Genomic DNA, 13395 nt, shown 5'->3' on the forward strand with positions numbered 1-13395 from the left:
CCACCAATTCTAAGCCAATCACGACTAAATTCTATATAACTCTACCATATACACTTAGAAATTATAGCTGAAAACTAACAATGCGAAAGTGAATGTGGACTTAAACTCAATAACCGGAACCAATCCTAGTGTAGTGTACGAAATAGTAATAGTGACTGTGAACATAAACTATACATATCATAGTTCATCGGATAGTGATAGTGACTAGTGAACATGAGCTATGCATATTATAGTTTACCAAAAGTGGTGGTGATGGGGAATATAACCTATACATATCATAGTTCATCAAATAGTGATAGTGGTAATGAACATGAACTATGCATATTATAGCTTATCAAAAGTGGTGGTGATGGTGAATTCCTTTCTTGTAATTAAGTTCATAGTGTAGATGAAACATAAACTATACCTATTATAGTTTATCACTTTGTTTGTAATATATATATATGCCATAACTATACCGAATATAACTAGCGTGTTCGTTTGTGGGGGGTATAATGACTTAACTATACTTATTATAGTTTATCATAATTATCAATAGTGGTAATAACCCTTTTGTATGTGTAAACCTTTAATAATGTGTTTGTTATGTAAAATAACCCTAAACTATACCTATTATAGTTTATTAAATATTTGTGTGGGTAGTGAGCATAAGCCTTACTTGTCATAATTTACCAATGTTTATATTTTAATGGATATAGCCTTGTAATATCATTTATATATTTGCCATACTTGTGGAGGTAAAAATCCATTTGTTTTCTGATGTATGTCTATATAAGAATACAAAATTGTCATATATTGCAACAACACATAATCACATAATGATGTATACCTTGCTCAACATGTTACAAGGTGAAATGAAATTTATAGTGTTTTTCTGTTAATAACGTTTTCTGTAACTGTTATTGGAAATTTTGTAGAAAAATCATAAGATGTCCAAATCAAGTTCTGTAACTTCTGAGAGTTTGGAAGATGAGTCTAGTTTGTTCATAATTTTTATTATAATTTTTAATGACCTCTTACTTGTGTGAAAAAGTCCATAATCACAGACTGGTCCGGATTGATGTTTGAAATGATAGGCAGTTTTGTAAAAATCACCATAAATTATAGAAAAATCGTATAGGGATATGCAAGTAGTCATTTTAAAGCTAAGAAGTGGAACTACATGCACCTAAAACAGTTTTGAAAACTAAAATGTTTAAGTTGTCCAAAACAGTCCGTGAATGGAGTTGAACTTTTCTAATGAAGGCTGTTAGAAAAGTTTAGTTATGTTCTTGGTGTTTTAACTTGTATTCCCCCCCCCCCCCCCCCCTAAAAACTTGAGAAAACATGAAAATGTAGGGGTATGAACTCACCTTGAGTGATTTCAGTAGGTAAGTGTTGAAGAAGAGAAGTGTTCAACCCAAGAACACTTGAAGAATCACTTGAAGATTCGAAGATCTAACAAGAATGTGATGATGTTTGTGTAAGCAATCTTTGATTTTGAGTAGGAGGATGTGTAATAATCATAAGAAAGATGATGATACTTACTAATTGTAGGAGAAGAGTCTTGGAGTATGCCTTGAAATTCTCGAATTAGAGAGAAAAAGATGAGAGAGTTTGGAGTGTGATTCTTGATAAAAATGAGAGAATGATTAAAGTGTGAGGAGAGAGGATGGATGTTCCAGCCCTAAGAACGTGGGAATAGTTGAAAATAGTGAGAAAGGACCTATGAAGTGACTAGGGATGGGCTGGTGGTGAATAGTGACATGGAGTGGGTATGGGAGTGGTTGCTTGTGTCATAGAAATAAGTAAAGTCAACACTCTACATTAGTACCTCACCCACTCTCTTTTGGATAAGGTTTTATCCTTAAAAATGTGATTAATTAATAGTTAGGGTCCTTATATGTTAAAATAAAGTTTTGGGTGAAAATCTCGTGTTAAAATAATTAAAAACGGGCCTAAAATGCAAATTTAGTCGAAAACCGGGAGAAAAAGGCTTCCCAGCGAGACCTCTCGGTCCTAGGCCGAGGTTCGGTCAGGCTGGTGCCGAGCTGGAAGCGAATGCGAGCCAGAAGAAGAAGGCGAAGGCGAGGCTTAGTCCGAGGGCTCGGTCTGAAGGTCAGAAGCGAGGGTTCGGCAGGCCATCAGAAGAGAAGGTTCGGTAGCCATTAGAAGAGAAGAGGTCAGATCCGAAAGGTGTCGAACGTTCGGGTTCGGTTGAGGCATGCAAGGTTCGGGCCCGAGAGGACCTTTCGGGTTCGGTTCAGCAGCCTTCGGCTCAGAAAGGTTCGGTTCCTAAGAGGGGTTTCGGCTCCTTAAGTCCGTTTTTCGCGTAGACTTCCGTTTTTGGGCTGTTTTCGCCAAATTCGAGGGTCGGAATGCCCCGAGTGATTATAGAAAGTTGGGAGAGACTTCGAGAGAGATTTGAGAGAGATTCCACATACTCAGACAGATTTGGGAGAGATTTGACATACTTGGAGAGATTTCACATACAGAGAGATATTTGGGAGAGATTTCATATTCTTAGAGAGATTTGGGAGAGATTTGACATTCTTGGAGAGATTTCTCATACAAAGAGATATGTGGGAGAGATTTCACATTCTTAGAGAGATTTGGGAGAGATTTGACATCACATTCTTAGAGAGATTTGGGAGAGATTTGACATACTTGGAGAGATTTCACATACAAAGAGATATTTGGGAGAGATTTCACTTTCTTAGAGATATTTAGGAGAGATTTGACATACTTGGAGAGATTTCACATACAGAGAGATATTTAGGAGAGATTTCATATTCTTAGAGAGATTTGGGAGAGATTTGACATTCTTGGAGAGATTTCTCATACAAAGAGATATGTGGGAGAGATTTCACATTCTTAGAGAGATTTGGAAGAGATTTGACATTCTTGGAGAGATTTCTCATACAAAGAGATATGTGGGAGAGATTTGACATTCTTAGAGATGTTTCTCATACAAAGAGAGATTTGGGAGAGGTTTCACATACTTAGAGAGATTTCTAATAAGAAGAGATGGAGTGAAAACGATTGAGAGAGGTTTCATTGGTGACCTTTTTGAGTGTCCGGCTTCGCACTGCAAGGTCTGTAAACCCCGTTAAGCCTTGTTTAAGGATCTTGCATACTCCCGATGAGTATGTAACATTGTTTTATCGGTTTGGCTCGCCACGTACCACAGTTTTAGGTTAAGGAGATCTAGATGTACGCACTTTTCGATTTATGATCTCTCATTAGAATAGAGAGTTGTTTAGAAATTACATAACGTAAACTCTAGTACCTACGGGCAAATTGAGTTGACCGTTTTGACTTGTTGACTTTATTTTACTTTGAATTGACCATAATTTGACGGTTGTCACATCATCCCCCCGTTAGAGGGAATTTTGTCCCGAAATTTGAAATCAGGAAAGGAGTTTGTGAATGACTAAGGTCGGCTCTACATTATTTTGATTCTGACTAAGAGATGAGTTATTATACATGAAAACTTAGCTTATAGACATTATGATATAACCAATACTGGGCGGATAGTAAAATGTGTGATTTTACTTCAGTTTCACATCCCAACGAGGAAAAGAAACTAAGTCAGAATTCTCACATTCTATTATCTACCAGGTATTCGTTATATATAACTGGGGAATGTATAAGTGAGGAAATCATAACAAATAACATTCTTAGTAATCCTTCTTGATGAACTAGAGTTCCTAGTCAGGGCTATCATTGAACCTAGATGTATTTCAACCGTTCACCTATAGAGTAGAAGTATGTTCTCGAAGGTTTGACCTACATCCCTATGATGCAGTCCCATTACAGAGTCGAAGTAAATTCATAGAATGGTCTCATGACGGCCTTGGAATTTCTTATTGTTTATGCTCTCAGTTTAATCCTTGGCATTACTACTATGCATGCTTTAATCAATGCTAGACTTAATCAAATAAAGAAATTTGGAATTTAGTCGTCGATGTTAGAAACACATACTGATATTTGCGGGCAGTTCCAGGGTGGTCTCTCCTTCGGTGATCACAAGCACCCTTCCACCACCACTGGCATCTCTTGCACTTGGGCAGTTCCTTTTAAAGTGTCCTGTTTTTCCACACTTGTAACAGGTTGGGCTTACTCCAAAGCCGGGGAACTGGTTGATGGGTCGCACCGGTGCCCTACAGAAACGGGTAGTGTGCCCCTTCCTATTGCAGTTAATGCAATGCAATTCTCTACAAGCCCCAGTGTGATGGAAGCTACACTTGTTACATTTCGGAAGGGTTCCAGCGTATTGTTTCATGGGAGTTGGCGTGGTGAGGGTTGTGGCAGCATGAACAACAAAAATTGGCGTGGTTGTCGTAGTGTCATGGCTGGCACGATGGTCGATGAGTTGTTGTGCCAACTCCTTGGCGCTGTCGAAGGTAGTTGGTCTTGAGGCCAATACACTATCATGAATCTGGGATGATAGCCCCCAAAGGTATCGTTCTACCTTTTTCTCCTCTGGGGTGACCATTGCAGGACAGAGGAGTGCTAGGTCATCGAATCGGGCGGTATAAGCTTCGAGATCCATCCTCGACATTTTAAGGTTCCAGAGTTCCTCTTCTAGTTTTTGCACTTCGCCTCTTGGGCAATATTCTTTCAACATTAAAGCTTTTAGATCCTCCCAGCTTATAGAGTTAGCCACTGCAGGAGTAAGCGACTTAACTCTGCCATTCCACCAATTAAGAGCTTTTCTTGTGAAGGTGAATGCCGCATACTTGACCTTGCTTGCTTCGGGACAAGCACAAATTTCGAAGACGGCTTCGGTCCTTTCAAACCATTGCATCAGCGCGATGACGCCCCCGCTTCCGTCGAAAGGATTGGGTTTGCCATTCGTGAAGTCTTTGTAAGAACACTCCTTAGTATGCCCTGTGTTGTCCCCCTGATTCGAGTTAGTATTCCCGGATCCGAAGCCGCCGGAACCATTTGTACCCATTTGCGACATTGCTGCCACCACGGCTGCTGTTACGGCAGCTTGAAACATTATGGGATCAAACTGCGGAGGTGGTGGCAGAGGGGGCGGTGTTGTGCTTCCGGAGGGTCTGGACTTTTTCTTTGGCAGCATAGTCCTGTCATAAGTTGGTAGAGATGAACAAACGATAAGTTTCTAATAGTAGTGACAAGTCAGATGTTATCAAGCCAGACTTGTCTGTATTATGTTTTGACTTAAAAGTATTTTGCATGTAATTCATAACAAAGCCCCTATGAATGAATTTTAGTGGTAGTGACTCAAATGCAACTTGTGATTTGTTTCGCCTGATCCCTTCCTAAAATCACTTGGTATATATTAAGAATTTCTTGGAGTTACCATATGTAAATTGTTTGTAATATAGGGTTCGAGGAAAATAGGTCTACATCTCATTAACGTAAGGAAAATTTTGGGCAATGCTACGGTTCCCTTGAATAGTGTAGTCTCCGGATTCTGAAGGATTCGAATGTCTCCATTTAACAGCCTAGGTTGGTCGTGTTCTTCGCTCCAGGTTTCCAAGCACTCTACCCAAGGAGGCGTCCGGCCTTGAAAAACCGAGTGAGGGTTTGGATTCGGAACAAGGGTCATCGGGGTAGGTTCTCCACTTCAGGGTCGGAGTCAGAACCATCAGCAAGGCCTTCAGCTTGGTGACCATCCACAGGGATTGGGTAATCATTCTCTGGCTCCTCTCCGATCCATTTAGTATTGTCGTGGTTAGGGTAGTACGGGTCGCTATGGGAATGAAATCCAGCCATGATATCTTCGCGAGAAAAAAGGGAATATAAGAAGTAACTAGGTAGACATACTATTTAGATAATTATAAGATGATCTTTATCAGGTACTTCAATACATTGTTTAGTGCATACTAGTCACATGTACTTTGGGACAGGACAGGCCTTCGAATAAGCGACCCTAACTCTAAATCCCCAATCCAACGAGAACATGAAGTAAAGCAAAGATTCACAGATTCTAAGTCTATGACGTCCTTGATACATATAATTTTAATGTATCCACTAAGCAATTATTGACCTATTGATAAAAATCTATTTAGTTCTCAGATAAGTAATTATAATAACACCAAATACCCCTATGGTATCTCATTGTGGTAGTGATGGTAAGTTTTTAGACTTGTTGCAACACCTACGACCATTCCTGGGCATATGCTAATCACTTCTGGTTGAGACATAGTTGATCAGGCTATGTCATTCCCAGACCTGACTATACATCCCCAAGCCTAGTCGTATAGTTCAACAATCACCACTTTTGTCCCATCTCACCATGATACTGACCATAGTGTGTGTGCACATGCTCCTACCTTTACCGAGTAATTATTTGTTTCTAAAAGTATAGTTGCTTTGAAAACTCTAAATCAGAGACTTTAGTCCCAATGCATTTATAGTTTGTATATCTTATGTGGTTCGATATACTGAGTTCACTATAAACAATGCTCTGATACCAATTTGTCACACCCCCAAACCAAGGATGGCGGAAACGTCCGGGGGTGGAGGACTTCATGTACAGTATCACAACAACGTGTATAATAGTGCTCAAAGTAAATACAACCATCATAAATATAATTGAAAAAGTTACACCAAAGTATATGTTTACATGTTTCAAAATCAATTACATTATGATGACAAAAAATAAATTGTTGACGGTTTAACGTCCCATCCTCAAAGCGCTGAAGTTTTCCTGTTTCACTGACTTCCTGAGAATACAAGTAGTTTTGAAAGAGTGTCAACAATTAAGTTGGTGAGTTCATAAGAGTTTTGTTTGGAGTAGAAACCGTTTTCCTTATAAAATCGATAGAGTTGATTTCCAGAAAATCCAATATTTTCTTAGTTAAGTGTGAATAGAATATTCCTATATGGTACATTAATGAACCCTAGAATGACCCGTAGACTTCTCCTATAATCGTCCAACGTATATGAGTTATATAGGATTTAAGTTGATAAAACATTGAATATAATGGGTCTGCCCTAGGTCCACAACCAAACAAGGAACAGGAGATGAGGCGGGCCCACCAATTCTAAGCCAATCACGACTAGATTCTATATAACTCTACCATATACACTTAGAAATTATAGCTGAAAACTAACAATTCGAAAGTGAATGTGGACTTAAACTCAATAACTGGAACCAATCCTAGTGTAGTGTACGAAATAGTAATAGTGACTGTGAACATAAACTATACATATCATAGTTCTATCGAATAGTGATAGTGACTAGTGAACATGAGCTATGCATATTATAGTTTACCAAAAGTGGTGGTGATGGGGAATATAACCTATACATATCATAGTTCATCAAATAGTGATAATGGTAGTGAACATGAACTATGCATATTATAGCTTATCAAAAGTGGTGGTGATGGTGAATTCCTTTCTTGTAATTAAGTTCATAGTGTAGATGAAACATAAACTATACCTATTATAGTTTATCACTTTGTTTGTAATATATATATGCCATAACTATACCGAATATAACTAGCGTGTTCGTTTGTGGGGGTATAATGGCTTAACTGTACTTATTATAGTTTATCATAATTATCCATAGTGGTAATAACCCTTTTGTATGTGTAAACCTTTAATAATGTGTTTGTTATGTAAAATAACCCTAAACTATACCTATTATAGTTTATTAAATATTTTTGTGGGTAGTGAGCATAAGCCTTACTTGTCATAATTTACCAATGTTTATATTTTAATGGATATAGCCTTGTAATATCATTTATATATTTGCCATACTTGTGGAGGTAAAAATCCATTTGTTTTCTGATGTATGTCTATATAAGAATACAAAATTGTCATATATTGCAACAACACATAATCACATAATGATGTATACCTTGCTCAACTTGTTACAAGGTGAAATGAAATTTATAGTGTTTTTCTGTTAATAACGTTTTCTGTAACTGTTATTGGAAAATTTGTAGAAAAATCATAAGATGTCCAAATCAAGTTCTGTAACTTCTGAGAGTTTGGAAGATGAGTCTAGTTTGTTCATAATTTTTATTATAATTTTTAATGACCTCTTACTTGTGTGAAAAAGTCCATAATCACAGACTGGTCCGGATTGATGTTTGAAATGATAGGCAGTTTTGTAAAAATCACCATAAATTGTAGAAAAATCGTATGGGGATGTGCAAGTAGTCATTTTAAAGCTAAGAAGTGGAACTACAAGCACCTAAAACAGTTTTGAAAACTAAAATGTTTAAGTTGTCCAAAACAGTCCGTGAATGGAGTTGAACTTTTCTGATGAAGGCTGTTAGAAAAGTTTAGTTATGTTCTTGGTGTTTTAACTTGTATCCCCCCCCCCCCCCCTAAAAACTTGAGAAAACATGAAAATGTAGGGGTATGAACTCACCTTGAGTGATTTCAGTAGGTAAGTGTTGAAGAAGAGAAGTGTTCAACCCAAGAACACTTGAAGAATCACTTGAAGATTCGAAGATCTAACAAGAATGTGATGATGTTTGTGTAAGCAATCTTTGATTTTGAGTAGGAGGATGTGTAATAATCATAAGAAAGATGATGGTACTTACTAATTGTAGGAGAAGAGTCTTGGAGTATGCCTTGAAATTCTCGAATTAGAGAGAAAAAGATGAGAGAGTTTGGAGTGTGATTCTTGATAAAAATGAGAGAATGATTAAAGTGTGAGGAGTGAGGATGGATGTTCCAGCCCTAAGAACGTGGGAATAGTTGAAAATAGTGAGAAAGGACCTATGAAGTGACTAGGGATGGGCTGGTGGTGAATAGTGACATGGAGTGGGTACGAGAGTGGTTGCTTGTGTCATAGAAATAAGTAAAGTCAAAACTCTACCTTTGTACCTCACCCACTCTCTTTTGGATAAGGTTTTATCCTTAAAAATGTGATTAATTAATAGTTAAGGGTCCTTATATGTTAAAATAAAGTTGTGGGTGAAAATCCCGTGTTAAAATAATTAAAAACGGGCCTAAAATGCAAATTTAGTCGAAAACCGGGAGAAAAAGGCTTCCCAGCAAGACCTCTCGGTCCTAGGCCGAGGTTCGGTCAGGCTGGTGCCGAGCCGGAAGCGAATGCGAGCCAGAAGAAGAAGGCGAAGGCGAGGCTTAGTCCGAGGGCTCGGTCCGAAGGTCAGAAGCGAGGGTTCGGCAGGCCATCAGAAGAGAAGGTTCGGTAGCCATTAGAAGAGAAGAGGTCAGATCCGAAAGGTGCCGAACGTTCGGGTTCGGTTGAGGCATGCGAGGTTCGGGCCCGAGAGGACCATTCGGGTTCGGTTCAGCAGCCTTCGGCTCAGAAGGGTTCGGTTCCTAAGAGGGGTTTCGGTTCCTAAGAGGGGTTTCGGCTCCTTAAGTCCGTTTTTCGCGTAGACTTCCGTTTTTGGGCTGTTTTCGCCAAATTTGAGGGTCGGAATGCCCCGAGTGATTATAGAAAGTTGGGAGAGACTTCGAGAGAGATTTGAGAGAGATTCCACATACTCAGAGAGATTTGGGAGAGATTTGACATACTTGGAGAGATTTCACATACAGAGAGATATTTGGGAGAGATTTCATATTCTTAGAGAGATTTGGGTGAGATTTGACATTCTTGGAGAGATTTCTCATACAAAGAGATATGTGGGAGATATTTCACATTCTTTGTAACATCCCAAAATTTAAGACCAAAAATTTCTTTTTAATAAAACATTACTTTAACCAAAGACATCATTCCAAAACATAATCTGAGTATAGGTTTTCAAAACACATGTTTATTATCAGAGTAAACATTCCCAGGTTGACTAATCTATGGTGTGTGCCATGCGATCACCCCGAGCTCCTCCCTCCGCTACCGGAAGTACCTGAAAACAAAACTGAAAACCGTAAGCACGAAGCTTAGTGAGTTCCCCACCTTACCACATACCATGCAAAACCACATACTGCACATACTGGGCCACGCCCGCTATCCTGGGCCTCGCCCTCTACTGCGGGCCTCGCCCGCTACAACGGCCCCGCCGCTCCAGGCCCCGCCTGGCTTCGAGCCCCGCTCGGATACAGATCTGTTTCACTTAGGCCTCGCCTGTCACAGGGCCTCGCCCTCAAACATATAATAGCACATAAACATATCACATAACATTACATAAACTAAACATATACTAACAACTCTTGCTCTAAGGCCTCGCCTAACTCTGGGCCCCACCCGAGTTCTGCTACTGGTGAGTCATGGAACCTCGTCCATACTCCTGCTGATAGTGAGGTTCGGGCCCAGCCCACCCTCACTCCTTTCCTAACTTGGGCCTCGCCCCTGCTCTGCTGCTACTGAAATGTGGAACACCATCCACACTCTGCTATTGGTGAGATACGGACCTCGCCCTCTCTCACCTCCCTACCAGGCACATACAAGTATCACACAGACAACAAGTATAAACTATCACATAAACCGTTCCTTGGGCACCCGCCCTCTGTCATTGGACCTCGTCCAAATATCATACTAGCATACTGTGCCTAGGGCTAACCCCCAGGTCTTCTACTCATAACTACATGAGCCGGCATTGTGGCCGTAGACCCATTCATACAAAGGGAAACTCACCTGATATTGCTGAACTGCTGCTGCTAACCCCTTTGACCGCTACCTGACCACTGACTCTGAACTGCTGCTCCGCTAGCTCCCCGAGCTACCAATATTAACATAACACTTAGTCTAACTGACCTTCAAAGGTCAACCAAGTCAACTCTGGTCAAAGTCAACGTCCTGGTCAAAGTCAACCTTCCAGGTCAACCCTACTCGTCGAGTCACCCTACTGACTCGCCGAGTTCATAATTCCAGAGTCCTTCCACTCGCGACTCTACTCGCCGAGTCAGCCCCTGACTCGCCGAGTCTACTGATTCCCGATTCCTGTCCTGACCAACTCACTGAGTCCTGGCTCGACTCGCTGACTCGAGTCTTAACTCGAAGGGTTTGGGACCACTCGACCTGACTCGCCGAGTCTAAGAACAGACTCGCCGAGCACACAACAAACTTCATCCAACTCGACGAGTTGTTCATCCAACTCGCCGAGTTCATGCCCATCTTCATCCGACTCGACGAGCTGTTCATCCCACTCGTCGAGTTCCTCCTCATCTTCAAGCTACTCGCCGAGTCCACTCGAAGGACTCGTCGAGTCCACTAAGATCCACTTACATGCAGAGGACTTCCGAGTCATGCATGAGCTCCAAACTATAGATCTACCCTCCCCAAGCCTATTTCCCACGTAAAGTTGCAAACTTTACGTGTAGAGGGTGAGATCTAAGCAAAATACACCCATAGCTAGGGTTTAGGACCAAGAGACTCCAATTTCCACCCAATGGCTGATACTTTCTGGGATTACAAACCAAAATAAACATGGATCTGAGGTAGCAACCTCAGATCTGGACCTCAAGCTCAAGATTGGTCTTAAACATGGCTTAAAAGCCCCAAAACTCATAACCAAGGGAAAATCTGGAGGAGAGAAACGAATTGATACCTTCTAATGCTCTGAAATGCTTCCCAAACTTCAGATCCAAAGCCACCCCCTGATACTTCAAGGATTCCCACTCCTTCTTCTTCCTTAAACCCACTCAAAAAGGCTAAAAGCTTGAATGAACACAATGGGGGCTTAAGGTGCGGTATTTTGGGTGCAAGAGGCTGTAAAGGAGCCCTAGGAAGAAGATTAAGATGCTTAAGTAGGCTCCAAGCCCCGGATTTAGGGTTTTCCTCGCACAGACCAGACTCGCCGAGTCCACTTGGCCGACTCGTCGAGTTGGTCACTTTCTTATCGACCCGGATCCCGCTCCGACTCGCCGAGTCCTTCCTTTGACTCGTCGAGTCCCTCTTAAATCTAGGGTTTCCTTTACTTTCTTGGCTATCAAAATCCTGGGTGTTACAACTCTCCCCCACTTAAACTGAACTTCGTCCTCGAAGTTTACCATGGCCCACCGCCAACGGTCTGCCTCCAATACCCAACACCAGCCGCCTACCTGCGCTGGTCTTCCACCAATACTGCACTGAATCCGCAGAGGTTCTCCACTTCTTTCCTTGCGCAAATCCCTTGCCTTCCCAAGGCAAAGTCTCATTACCGACTTTTCCTTTGACACTGTGAAGGTCCTATCCTTCACTAACTCCATCATCTCCCTGCTATTTCCAGGACGGGTCATCACCGTCAGCACTCACTGACAATCCTTCCTGCCAACACTTGGTGTCGAGCACCCCTCGACTCAACTAACTGAAGTCCACCATACGCTGCATACTCGCACTGCCACCGACTGGCAATTCAACTATTCCCCGACTGACTTCCTGAAAAACCGGGACCGCCCTGGTCCCTACCAACCTATCAATGACTGGATTACCGGCTCCCACCGGTAGCTAAACCCAACACCATCCCTGGTCGCTCTCAGCGACTACCGAGGAAACCTCGACCATCTATAACTGCTCAATCAAATCTGCCATCCAGGCACTACAAACTCGGGATCCCCGATCCCCTAACTTGACACTAAGGTCCTTACCAGGTCCCACCTGCGCTGTTAAAATTCACGGGCCTCGCCCACGGGTCCCACCCGCCTCTAACCTTCTAGTCTCACTAGTCTAGTCACCCTCGCTCGGGCCTCGCCCACGGGTCTCACCCAACTATATCCTGGAACGGCCTCTCCCAAGGTCTCACCTCTCTAGAGCTATACAGGCAACTCCCTACTACTCTCATCCACTACCCATTCCTGATCCCTACCTGATCACTAGGAGATAAGGGCCTCGCCCCGACTCCTGCTAACGAAACTACTAAGGAATGCTACGGCTTACCCGTAGCCTTACATCCCTACCACTGACTGCTAATATGAAGGCACCCACGTGCCATCGACTTCTCAAGATCCTTATTCCGACTCCTGCAAGTCCTTCAGGCGATCCACAATCTGAATTCTCAATCATAACCAACCATACCATCCCACGCGCTAGCTGATATGGAGTTTCTCAAACTCCCAACCCTGGAATCCTCAATCCATCAAGCGTTGAACTACTTCTCTTCCCTCTCGGAGGTCACGTACTCGTTCTGGGTCTGCGTGCTCTTCTCCGGGCACACCCGGAGGATTCTCCCCCACTACGATCCTGCTTATCCCTTGCTGCTCATCACTCAAAGAAATCCCGATCCTTGCTACCATTCCATAACCCATCCACTGAGGAACCCAAGCCCGCCATAGCTAGGGCTTTAGCCAATCCATCACAATCACTGCACCACTCCGAACTAACGAAACGAACCAAATCCCTCCCAAGCATGCTACAGATACTGCATCCTTCGAAACCTTCTTCAATAGAGTACATCCCCCTAACTACCATACAAATATCCAAGGTATGCAAATGGCATATAACTCGATCACAATCAACCAATCAAAATAAAACACTCATACCGATAATGATGCAGAACCATAATAATGAAATCATGCACAAAATAAAAGAACTGAGAA

The sequence above is a fragment of the Lactuca sativa genome, chromosome 5, assembly GCF_002870075.4.
Source record: "Lactuca sativa cultivar Salinas chromosome 5, Lsat_Salinas_v11, whole genome shotgun sequence".
In the NCBI taxonomy this organism is placed as follows: domain Eukaryota; kingdom Viridiplantae; phylum Streptophyta; class Magnoliopsida; order Asterales; family Asteraceae; genus Lactuca; species Lactuca sativa.